This window comes from Microtus oregoni, unplaced genomic scaffold (genome assembly GCF_018167655.1).
Source record: "Microtus oregoni isolate MIOR12 unplaced genomic scaffold, Mior012 000004F_ref0000308, whole genome shotgun sequence".
NCBI lineage: Eukaryota > Metazoa > Chordata > Mammalia > Rodentia > Cricetidae > Microtus > Microtus oregoni.
In genome coordinates this window covers 34,563,620-34,576,694 of record NW_024543063.1, presented here as the reverse complement: position 1 = coordinate 34,576,694, position 13,075 = coordinate 34,563,620, and the positions used below count along the sequence as shown (strand labels likewise).

General features: G+C 45.8%; 1 protein-coding gene across 2 annotated transcripts in view; it reads right to left on the bottom strand.

The window, feature by feature from the left end:
• Mbtps1 (membrane bound transcription factor peptidase, site 1) overlaps positions 1 to 10,871 on the bottom strand; it is a 54,882-nt gene extending 44,011 nt beyond the window's left edge. Inside the window, exon 1 of one of the 2 annotated variants that reach the window (XM_041649970.1) lies at positions 10,727 to 10,871. The gene's annotated coding sequence lies outside the window, so the exon portion shown is untranslated. Of the gene's footprint in view, positions 1 to 10,510; positions 10,644 to 10,726 lie in introns of those variants that run through there. The other variant, XM_041649971.1, reaches the window with a different exon arrangement.
• Between the last annotated feature and the right edge of the window lie 2,204 nt (positions 10,872 to 13,075).

The window sequence follows — 13,075 nt, the reverse complement described above, 5'->3', positions numbered from 1 at the left end:
CAACCACAAGAGCAAAAAAGTAAAACAAAGACCCAATAGGAAGACCAGAGGTCAGCTAAACCACCTTACACATTCTGCAGAAGTCAGAAGTCCTAGCAGAGGCATCAGGGAACAGAGTCTCAGAAAATAGTCCCTAAAGATCACTGGTCAAAGAATATACAGCCAGTCACTGATGTAATGTAATAATAGTTCTAATGCTGTAGTAAGTATGCACTTTACAAAAGATACTGGAGAACTGTTCAGTGATTAGAACTGACTGCTCTTCCAAAGGATATAGGTTTGATTGCCAACACCCACATGGCAATTTACAACCATCTGCCATTCCAGTTACAAGGATCCAAGGCCCTCTTCTGGCCTCCCTGGGCACTACATATATATGGTGCACGGACACACATGAAGGCATGAAGGCAAAGCACCATAAAATTTTAAAAATGAAAAAAAGAGAGTAACAAAATTAATCTCTTAAACCCTTCTGCCTTAAAAGAAAGAATCTGTAAGTTAGTGTAGAAATACATAATGTTAGTGAGCAATACTTGTGAGAGCATCATAGTAAATCACTTTTAACGCTGTCCTTGATAACTCTCCCACAGGGAGACAATCAATTTCTATTATGATGTATTCTATGCAGAAGAGACAGTTGATGTTTACAAATGTTTGTGTTTTAAAAAATAAAGCTTTCCTGACGATCAGAGAAGCAATGTAGCCAGACACTAGAGAGATCTTTAACCTCTAACAAATCCTTAGACTGACTGCTTCAGACTGCACTGAGTTCCTGTGTCCTCCTGCCTTATATTCCTCTATCTGTCCAGCCATATCACTCCTGTCTCCACCTACCTAGTGCTGGGATTAAAGGTGTGTGATCCTAAGTGCTGAGATCACCTTTGTGTGAACTTTGTTTCTCTTTTTTCAATCTTTGTTTCAATCTAGTGTAGCTCAGGGTGGCCTTGAACTCACAGAAATCTGTCTGCCTCTGTCTACAGTGTGCTAGGATTAAAGGTGTGTGCCACCACTGCCTGGCCTCCAGTGGCTTAGCTCAGCACTCTGATCTTAGTTATGGGAAATGGGACAGACACACACACAGACACACAGACACACAGACACAGACACACACACAACAATCAAAGGGCACTCTGTCTTTATTACTCACTATGCCATACCATTTTATAGGGCTTACCCAGTAAGGTACTGCCAGTAAGGTACTCCCCCAGGAGACGAGGGAGGGAGGGAGGAGAGAAGGGCGGGGGAAAAGAGGGAGAGGGAAAAGGAGAGAGACAGAGAAAGCCAGGGACACAGTACTGAATGTGTGAGAAAGCAAAGGAAGCCAACCACAAACCAAGTACCAGGCCAAAGGCAGGAAAGGAAGGTGTCAGAGAAAAGGTCACCCAAGCTGAGATAGAGTCCCTTTAGGAGTGACAAGAGGACGCTTTTATTTCCTTGTGCAGAAGCTGAGCTGGGGAGAGAACACACAAGGCACCATAGAGGGAGAAGTGGTGCATCTCCGGGCAAGGAGAACACAGAATATGCACAAGGGCATCCTGTCTAAGGAGGAAGGGGGTTGAAGGAGGACATTCCAGAATGCAGGCATCAGTAGCCAAGAGGAATGAGCATACACAGCCAGAGAACAAGGCTGCTGAGCAACTGCTCAGAGCTCTGCACTGTACAGGCAGAAGGATCAGAGTACTAGACAAACCAGGGCAGAAACCTCTGACCTCACAGAGCTTATCTTCCAGTGTGGGGATGCAGATAAGAAATAAGTAAATACAGCTTAGCTGATAGCAAGTGCTGTGCTTAGAAAGCAGAGAAAAGCCGGGTGGTGGTGGCGCACGCCTTTAATCCCAGCACTCGAGAGGCAGAGGCAGGCGGATCTCTGTGAGTTCGAGACCAGCCTGGTCTACAAGAGCTAGTTCCAGGACAGGCTCCAAAACCACAGAGAAACCCTGTCTCGAAAAACCAAAAAAAAAAAAAAAAAAAAAAAAAGCAGAGAAAAGAAGGAACAGGGCAACAGGGCAGCTAAGAGGGATGCACCGTCAGCCTGAGTGCCACAGAGACCCCAGAGAAAGTATTTTTTTTAAAGATTTATACAGTGTTCTGTCTGCACGTACATATACCTGCAGGGCAGAAGAGGGCACCAAATCTCATTACAGATGGTTGTGAGCCACCATGTGGTTGCTGGGAATTGAACTCAGGACCTCTGGAAGAACAGCCAGTGATCTTAACCGCTGAGCCATCTCTCCAGCCCCCAGAGAAAGTATTTTTAAGTGGAACCTAAAGGAAGTAGTTTGGGGTAAGAAGAAAAGCAAAGAGGCCAGTATGGCTGAGCAGAATCCAGAAAGGGAAAGGAGGGGACATGAAAGAACTGGGGACAGAAATTGGAGACAGAGTAGAGACAATCCTGAACATCAGAAAGGACCTCAGCTTCTATTTTGAAAGGGAAAGGAAGACACAACTGACCACTCAGCCTTCTAGGAGAAAAGAATACAGGGGACAGGGGTATAAACAACCCAGGGAGAGAAGATGCTGACTTGGACCTTAAGGCAGAGCCAACAAATTCTCCTGATGACCAGATGTGGGAGAATGCAGGCAAGGACCCAAAGTTACAAGGATAACTTTTGCCTCTGAGATGAAGACTAAATGGAAGCTGGCCCAGGGGAACACCCACATGAGAAATAAGTTGTGAGCACCTCTGATTAGGATACTCAACAACACTGGGAAGCAGGCAGACGTTGGCTGAATCCTGGGCCACAAGCACCTCTTCTCTGGGGAAGACAACAGGAAACAGGAGAGACCGAAAGAAAGCCAAAATCAGACTTCCATAAGGAAAGTCTGGCCACTGGTTAAGTCTACTGACTTAGTTTTTAGAGGGAGAGGGAGACAGCTCAGCAGATAAGGCCACTAGCTGCCAGGCCTGTCTATCTGAGTTCCATCCCTGGAACCTACATGATAAAAGGCATGAACCAGCTTCCACATATGTCCTCTCTGATCTCTACACTAGTACCTATCCATACATACAAAATAATTTTTTTTTTTGATTTTTCAAGACAGGGTTTCTCCGTAGCTTTTTGGTTCCTGTCCTGGAACTAGCTCTTGTAGACCAGGCTGGCATCGAACGCACAGAGATCTGCCTCTGCCTCCCGAGTTCTGGGATTAAAGGCGTGTGCCACCACCGCCCGGCAAAATAAATGTTTTAAAAATATTGCTGATCTCTTCCAGAAAAAGGTCACACTAAATGAACAAGTTGCCCTGGTCTGACTGCACTCCACCAACCCCATCTACTCCAGGAACTTGCTCTCCACAACCCCCAGTGCTAGAAGGAAGTAAGGAAAGAAGGAAGCAGCTTCAGGTACAAAAGTCTCCTGAGATAAATGAGCAAGTTGAAAATGACAGAAAATGAAAACAGATCTGCTGTGTAGACACAGGTAACCTACTTATTGCTCTCAAAGGTGAAAAGTCCAGGCTCTTAGAAGACTTACTGTGACTGGCATGAGGTAGAAAATTACAGAGCCTAAGGTTTCTACAGGTTCCCAATCCTGGAAGAAGGCACAAATAATTTTCCTTTATGGCTTTTAATTCACGACTCAACTGTTAGAAGACAGTGCATGGAGCCTGGGCACAGGAAGCCAATCATTTACCACTAACCCCTGTGCTCTTGGGCCTGTGTCCAGAGAGATCCTAGCCCACAGACATGTCCAGTGGGGCTTTTAAAGAAGAGACTGCACTCTGAGAGCTGTAACACACCTATTCATCTGTATCAACAACCTATGGTGTCCAAGCTACGACCCCAAGAAGTAAACAGGAACCACAAGACATGCTCACTAGCTAATGGCAAGTAGACATTAGACAGGTGTGTATACATAGGTTCACACACAGGGAGAAAGAACGCCACTAACTTGTCCTTTACTTTCTGAGTTAGTATGTTGAGGACAAGGAAGCCACAGAGGCCCAGTTAGAGCTGGAGTCAAGCAAGTAAGAAAAGTGTGTGAAGAGAAGGCCACCAAAAACTAAACTAATTCAGTATGAACCAAAACTGAAAGGCTGGTGTGAGCTCAAGGTTTTCAGATGTACTCACAGAGATGGAGAAATAAACACGGGCACATCCCATCTACCAAGAGGACATAGCAGCAGTGCCATGTGTTGTACCCCCAAGAAGGAAGCCCACCACCTTGTGCCCAGATGGCTGAGTACCACTCTCCAGGGAAAGAAGTTGGGATCCTTGATGGGACAGCTTAAGGATGGGTGTGACTAGATGAGATGACTGTGGAACCCCTTGTGCCAGACAGTGAAGCAGTTCTCACTCAGAGAATGGAAATATGTTGCCAGGAGCCAGGGTGGAGGGACTCTCCCTAGCAAAATCTGGGACCATCTGAGTTTCACAATATATGAGTAGCAGAACATAACTCCTTGAAATTTCAAAATGGGAAAACAGTCTCCAATGCAAATAGAGTGGAAGCTTAAGGAAAACTCTGCCTATTTACATAGTTTCAAATGCCTCCCACTAAAATACATATTTACAAAGAGGAAGAGTGACTTCACCACATTATCCAAGCCAACCAGCTAGGACAAATCCACCCCCTCCCCCAGCAGTGGCACTGAGAAGAGCCCTGTCTATTTTTGAGGTTCCCCCCAAAGTTTTTGCAGCAATCAAAACATGAGGAGGCATCAGATGAATCGCAAGGGCCATTTCATGCAGCAACCTAACACTCATGGGTTGTGCAGTGTCACCCAGAGCAGGGCGATAGCTAACACTGGCTAACATGAAATGCGGAGTGCAGCTGACCATGGGGATATACTGAGGGTCCAGCTCCCAACCCCTAAACTAAGACTATGCAAACCCTTTATATAAAACAGCACAGCACTTTCACAGAAACTGTGCACATCTACCCATATTCTACAATTTATACCAGATTACTTTTAGTACCTACAAAAATGTAAGTGCTGAATGGTTCTGCCTTAGAGAACAAAGCATGTTCAGTATAGACATATCCCAAAAAATTTGTTTTTTTAAGTCTTCTTTTATCTCGTGTACGAGTATTTTATGTTCATGGACATATGTACCATGAGCATGCAGTGCCCATGGAGGCCAAAAGGCAGCATGGGATCCACTGCTGCTAGAGTTACAGCTGGTTTGTGGCCTGCCACGTAGGACCTGGGAACAGAACCCAGGCTCCTTGCAAGTGCTCTTAACCACTAGCCATCTCTCCGATACCCCAAAGAATATGAATCACCACGTGGCTGAGTATGAGGGATTGGGACACTGGGGAGGGAGTGCACACCCTATCTCCTACTCTACAGAGCTGAAATGTTTTCTGAAAGGCTTCAGTCAAAAACATCTTGTTCAAATTAGCTTTAATGCTTTTACCATTTACACTGTAAATTGTAAACAAAAATAAAAAAACCAAGTAACTTTCTGAAAAAAAAAAAAAGCTGAAGCACCTAAAATACAGCTCATACTTAATAATTCAACAAATTCAGCAAATGTTTTCATGTAATTAATGATTTTTTAATCTCCAAACCATTTGTCAATATGCACTAAGCCCTTAATACTGACATAGAAAGATTCCTGACCAGGAATAAAAACTTAACACTCAATGAGCATTTCTTGGTGGCAATTGAGATTCAAATTCATTGTCTTATAACAACTCATATAACCCTCATAACATCCTGTTATTATCCCCACTTTTGGGTGAGAAAATTGATTCCTAAAGGAGGGATGCCCTTGTTGCTCCTATATCCTGTTGTTGAGTGGGAAAGGTACCTGGGCACCCCAGAGTCTGGTTCACAGTCTTCAGAGAGAAAGAGTCTACTGTTTTGAAAATGCTCCCTAGGAATTCAGTCCAACATGCATGAGCCTGAAGCCCACTCTTTACATCCAACGATATATGGTGCAAGGTTGTAATGAGGAAAAATTAGAGACTATCTAAGCATACAATAATAGGAGACAGGGGAATGATTACGGTTTGCTTCAACTATAGAATACCCTGCAGCAATTTTTTCAAACTGTGCCTTGAGCCAGACTGAATCATTGTCCCCCACAGATGTCCACACCTAGCCAATGTGACTTTAAAACAAAGACTCAGCAGGATATGACCACCCTCTGGGAAAGGCACCCTCCATCCTCTAGTCACTATAAGCGCTCTCTATCCAGACAGGTGCGTGGTTCAGGTGGGGTGATAAACTCCAGAGTTTAGTTCTTTTGTTAGAAAGAAGTCAAGGAGCCAAGGATTATAAGTAGCTTCTATGAACAGAAGGAACTAGATTCTTTCCTGAGCCTCCAGAAAGAACCAGCTGTCAATACCTTGACTTACACAGGAAATGCATGTCAGTCTGTGCTAGTGCTAGGAAAATGAGAATGTGCTAATGAAGTATTAAAGAAACCAGTTCATGTACAGAATGGACTAAACTGCCCCCACCCCCACTCCAGTTTTGGAGACAGATTCTCTCTACATAGCCCTGGCTGTTTTGGAACTCACTATGTATATCAGGCTGGCCTCAAACTCAGAGATCCAACTGCCTCTGCCTCCCAAGTGCCGGCAAACCGACTTTTAAAATGCATTCATGGAGTTGGAGAGATAGCTCAGATTAAGAGTACTTGCTATTCTAGCGGAGGACATAGGTTTGATTCCCAGCACCCACATAATGGTTCACAGCCATCTGTAACTCCATCTCTATCATTCTCATCTTACCTTTGTGGACACCAAGCAAGCACATGGTACACATACATACATTTAGGCAAAATAAAAATAGAAGTTAATCTTAAAAGTTTTTTATGCATCTATGTAGACAGGGAAAAAAAAACAATCAAAAGATAACTAACAAAATGATACCTCTAGCAGGATGACTTATCCTTTTCCACTTTATTACATTTTCTTTACAGTGTAGAAATAGCTTTTATTATTTTTATAAATAGATAAATCATACTGTTTATTATTTTTAATAAATCATTTTAAATAAATTTTAAAGAAAGAAATCATATTTTCTGATAAAATAGCACAGAAATTCAACTGTTTGCTAAGCATGATTTCTGCAAGTTCGAGACCAGTCTGGTCTACACGGTTCTAGGACAGTCAGCACCACATAATGAAACCCTGTCTCGAAATAAAAACAAAAAGCTACATAAAGGGGGCTGGAAAGATGGCTCAGAGGTTAAGAAAACTGGCTGCTGTTCCGGAGGTCCTGAGTTCTATTCCCAGCAACCACATGATGGCTCACACCCATCTATAATGAGATCTGGTGCCCAGAACACTACATACATAATAAATAAATTTAAAAAAAAAGCTACATAAAGAAAACCTGTCTCAAAAAAAAAAACAAAAACATAAAAACAGAACAACAAAAATCAACCACGTCAGACTTAACTATTTTGAAATACAGAGTGATCTTAAACTAATTCTCTCCAAAAGGCTGTTTCCACAATTTGTCTACAGTAGCCTTCCCAGCTAAGGGAGGTCACTGTTCCTTCTAGAAACTTCATAGGCATACTAACTTGTAGGGCCTCTTGAGGCTGCCCCTGAATCCAACAAGTATTGATCAGACTTAATTCCCAGGCATCCTTGTAGAAGACCTGGTTATCTTCTACAAAAAGCACACCCAAAGGATAGGCCTTCCACCAACGGTTTAACATGAGCACGGCCACACCACTCATAGATGAACCCAAGATGAGTCCAGCATCAAATATTGAATGGAAAAGACACCTGCACATCAAGACGCGGCAGGGTGCATGTGTAAGAGGGAGAAGGAGAGCAAGCTACAAGAGGCAGCTAATGTCCCCCTGCAGCTCTGAAATTCTACTTACAATGTAAAAAGTAAGAGAACATCACCAAGATTATAGTCCTGGGTATAATTTAAATATATCTGAAGTTATTTGCTTGAATATAACTTTAAAATCTAATTCAGACGAAAGGAAATGACCCTTATCACAGTCATCTAATTATGTCACTATGCCCTCCCTCTTAATAAACTAGTTTACTGAAGTAACTCCAGTGAAGGCTGTTTAAACCATGAAAGGGTACTATTCAACTTAATTAAAAGTTGGCTGGAAAACGATTTCTTTTGTAACTTAATTGCACATTTGGCTGTAGTCCCACTGTTTAACGGGCTAACAATTAAGCAGTGTCAGAAGATACTCTCTTAAAATAAAGGTGCATATGGAGGTCTCAAGGAGCCGTCAGTCAGCACTATGTGAACAGAGAAGCCGAAGCATTTTCTGCCTGTCCCTGCAGAGTGTGCTCTTGGCTCTCAGCAGTCTCTCCCAGTCCCCAGACATTTAACAGGTACCAGCCAACCACAGATTGTGCCACCAAACTTCCTACTCTACTCATTTTATCTGAAACACATTTCCGTAAGGGGGGAAAAAAAAGACCATTGTCAAAATTAATAGAGTCTGAGTTTGGAGAGATGACTCGATGGTAAAGAGCACTTGCTGCTCTTCCAGAGGATGGGATTCTATTCCCAGTATCCTCATTGCTCACAACTGTCTATAATGCCAGTTCCAAGGGATTTGATGTCCTCTTCTGGTCTCCTCAGGCAGTGGCGCACACACATACATACAGGCAAAACTCTCACATACATAAAATAAGTAAATAACAATAAAAATGATTAAAAGGGCTGGTCAGACAGTCCCATGGGTAAAGACACTTACTATGCTAACCTGATGACCTGAGTTTGATCCCTGGAACCAACTCCACACTTGTCCTCTGACCTCCACAAGTGTGCTGTGGCACATGTGCACCTATACATATCATACACACATAGGTTTGTGAGTCAAAACAGACTGCGCCACTAGGAAAGAAAAAGCAACTCATTTCTCAGTTTTTTAACCTGCCTCAGTCTGTCACCTCCCAAAATCTGAACTTCTTAGAATTTCAGATCACTGGTTCTGAACCCATCTATACCACCTCAGAAAGGATACAGTAATTAGCAATCAAGAGTTGCTAATAGGGGGCTGGAGAGATGGCTCAGCAGTTAAGAGCACTGGCTGCTCTTTCAGAGGACCCAGGTTCAATTCCCAGCACCCACATGGCACCTTGCAACTGTCTTTAACTCCAGTTCCAGGGGAGCCAACACCTCAAAGAGACAGACATGCATGCAGGCAAAACACCAGTGCACATAAAATAAAAATAAATACATAAATCATTTAAAAAAAGTTGCTAATGATGTACAACTTCCTCCCCAAAAGAAACCACTAAAAACACTCCTTGAAGGACCTGGGGGGGAATGATCCAGGAGGCACGAGGACTTGAATTCATATTCCCAAAATTCACACAAAAAGCTGAGCACGCCAGTGCACACCCACAATCCCAGCACGGGGAGGCAGAGACAGAACCATCTCTGGGGTGCACTGACCAGTTCAGAGTCCCTGTCTCAAAAAACTAAGGAGGTGCACGAACAATGAGACTCCTATAGAGCTCTGGTCTCCATATTCAAGTGCGCGCGCACGCACACACACACACACATACATACACATATATTCTCTCTCTCTCTCTCTCTCTCTCTCTCTTCCCCTTCGGGAAGGGCGGTCTACCGTCAGACTAGAATCAAAGAATATACGGACATGATGGCAACAAGAAAAAAGAAACTGACTAGAAAACACCCTCCTTCATTCCTAGGTGACGGGGTTGGGGGGAGCTGCCAACACTACATCACCTTTTTGAACAGTAACAGCCAACTCTTGCTTATGCAGGATGTCTGAGCGCTGCGGGGTCCTAATGGGTGCGAGTGCAGCTCAGGTAGCCACGTCCCAGAAAAAAATAAAATAAAACAGCTCTGGGGCCAAATGTGTCACATACTAGAGGATAAAAATTCCGTAGCAAAGAGTGTTCCACATAAATGGAGGTGGGAGGGATGTGGGCTGTTACACAATGGAATATCATTTATCCATAAAGAGGATGAAATGATTCATGCTACAACCGTAAAAAAAAAAAAAAAAAAAAAAAAAAGGACTGATTCATGCGACAAGATGAATTCTGGAACTAGGGCACCAAGAAACCAGGCACAAAAGGCTACGCGTGACTCCTGACGATTCCCATAAGGCAAATCGAAGAAGACAGTATACTGGTGATCCGCAGACTGAACATGGACACTGACGACAACAGGGTCCCCGAGGTCTCGGGAGTGGTTCTCCAAGTGGCTTATGGTGCTGACACTGGGCAGTAACACTTACGTGACCCTGTGATAACTAACGGTAAGGGAGGTGTGGAGGGGCACGTTTTTAATTCCAACACCAGAGGCGGAAGGAGGATCAAGAGCTCGAAGCCAGCTTGAGCTATAATTAGACTTTGTCTCAAATACTATGATTTTTCCCCCGTGTAAAAAGTAGTCATACAGATTTTAATGGAAGGAACTGCTTTTCTCTCCATCCGGCTTCTCTTTCGCTTCCTAATCTAGAGGCTGGCACCCAGGATCAATACCTTCAAGTGTTCCTCCTGCCACCTCAAAGCGCCACTCGGAAAAAAAAACAAAAACAAAACAAAAAAACCTACAGTAAATGCCAATATGAGCCTTAACGTGCACGGACCTGCAGGCCCGCTCCCTGGGGCTCGCAACCGCAGGGCCCTGCAGAGGAGGGCGGCGCGTGCGCACCACGGCGCGCAGGCGCAGGCCAGACCGCCGCTCCGCCTGCTCCGGGCGAATTTTTGGCGAAGCCACAGCGGTGGCCGGCGGCCCCCACGCGGGGGAACGAGCGGCCGGGCCTAGGGCGCGGCCAGCTCTCGCCCGCGGCCGGCTGACGTACCTGCGTTCGCCTCAGGCTCGAGGTCGGCGGGCCGAGGGGAACGGCGCCACCGCCGCCAACACGCCTTGACTCTCCATTCGGGGATGTTTACTCGCAAGTCTCGCGAGACCACGCCGCTGAGGTGGGACAGGAGCGGCGGCCTGGCGTGCCCCGCGCGCCCGCGACCTGCGTGCGCGCTCCCGATGTCCGGGCGCCAGAGGTGAGGAGTTCCAGAGATCTCGCGACATTTGCGGCCCTGGGGCGGAGCGAGGTCGGATCGCGCTCTAGCGATGGGGAGACACCGGGTCTTATGGTGGGCGGCGGCCGGCTTGCTGGCCTGCAAAGTGGGAAAAGGGACCTGCCGTTGGGAGCGCAAACACCTGAACTACGTCCATAGCCCTGTTGGACCCTAGCGTCCAATCACCGAGGAGGAGGAGGAGGAGCCGCCCCAAGAGACCATCTCTCACATCACAGCTGATGTAAAAGCATGAGGATTTTATTAATTCTGCCATGACAGGGTCCTCCAGCATTCGGGAGGCTAGAAAACCCTGAATGTCTGTTACAGGCTATTTTTAAAGGGGAAAACCACAGAAGGGAGGGGTGTCTGGGGGGTTGTTCTTTAACTTATGATTGGTTTATACAAAGGGCTATTACCAATAATTGGCTGGAGAGTGGTTGCCAGATCAGATGAGGTAAGGAAAAACTTTTGAGGGTAACTTTGCCCCTTTCCCAGGGCCTAAGTCAAAACATCAGTCACTGAATCAATACCTAAGGCTTATCTTGCCCCTATTCAATACCTGAGTTCTATTTGGAGAACATTCACAAGGACTCAGGGAGATGATGGAAAGTTCCCAACATTTCAGTACGTGTGTGGGCAATTGTTAGGTCCTTGGTTCCCAGGGGTGAAGGGGGGAGCATTACTGCTGAGACTGAGAGTTGTCAGAAATGGCTTCAGAATTAAAGTTTTACAGCCCCAGCTTAGTGGCCAGGGTCTATGGATCCTGCTAAATTACCCATCATGACCCCAGCGCCTGAAGGCCTCCAGTGGCCTGGGTCTGTGCACCCACCTAAACTAACACCATTGCTGTTGAGATAAACCAAATCTATATGTTCTCCTAAACTAGCCCGTGGATCCAGCAGCCGGGATGGCCTCTGATGACCCTGTTTGCAACTACTGCCGGGGCTGTCTGCACCTTGGAAAACAGAAAGGGCTTTTATAAGACCAAATACTTACCGTTTTGAACAAAACAGCCAGGGTGAAAGTCTGCCTGGCAGAATGTAGTAGGATAGACCTAGTCTCAGCCTTAATTTAGTACTGAGTTGGACCACAGTTGGCCCTGGCACAGCCTATGTGTGGACAGCCAGCATGCTTGGGTGATGTGACTGAACCGGATAAAATGATGGAGGCCACAAGCCAACCTAGAGTCCCAGGCTCACAACCTCAGGAGATGGGCCTTGACTTCCAAGCCTGGTGTAGAAATTGGGTTGGTCATTGGAACCAGCAGCTGAGCAATCTTCCTGAAAGAGGATCTGGAGCAGGGTGCAGAGGAGACCCATGCAGAGCTCCTTGTGCTTTGCTCCTCAGGTGCTCTGTCAGAAAGTTCAGTTTGGAAGCACGAGAGATGACTCGGCCGTTAAGAATTCACATAAACCAGGCATGATGGTGCACACCTTTAATCCCAGCACTCAGGCAAGGCAGGTAGATCTCTGGGTTTCAGGCCAGCCTGGTCTACAGAGCGAGTTCCAGGACAGCCAGAGCTCTGTCTCGAAATACTGTGTGTGTCGGGGGGTGGGGGGTGGGGGGTGGGGGTGCAGGTAAAACGGCACACTACTCTTGTAGAGGACCCAAGTTTAGATCCTGCAGCCACATTAGGCAGCTCACAACCTACCTGTAACTCCAGCTTCAGGGGATCTGATGTTTTGGGCCTTTGTGGGCACCTGTACTCCTGTGCACATGCGCACATAGACATACACATTTTTTAAAGGCCATCTTGAGGCAGACATATGGTCTGCAGATGTAGCCCCACACCTTGAAAACATACTGCATTTGTTCCCAGACTCCAGCATATCCCATGGATAGCCCATCCTGCGTGAGATGCTATGCAGAGACCCTACTGCCTGCCCACTGGCAAGAACTTCAGTCTTGCTCTCTTGCAGTACTCCCTACTACATCACCACTTTCCCAAGGGGGTCAAGTCACTCCGCCACCTGGATCCCAGGAGCTAGAAGCCTCTTGCTGATGCAGGAGAAACTAGGAACCGAAAGTTGATGGTATAAAGGATCTGTTAAGCCTGCTTAGGAAAGATTTGAGTTACACGCAGCAGACTTTAGCTAAAGGAGTGCTTGAGGCTGAGCAGCTTGCTCACCAAA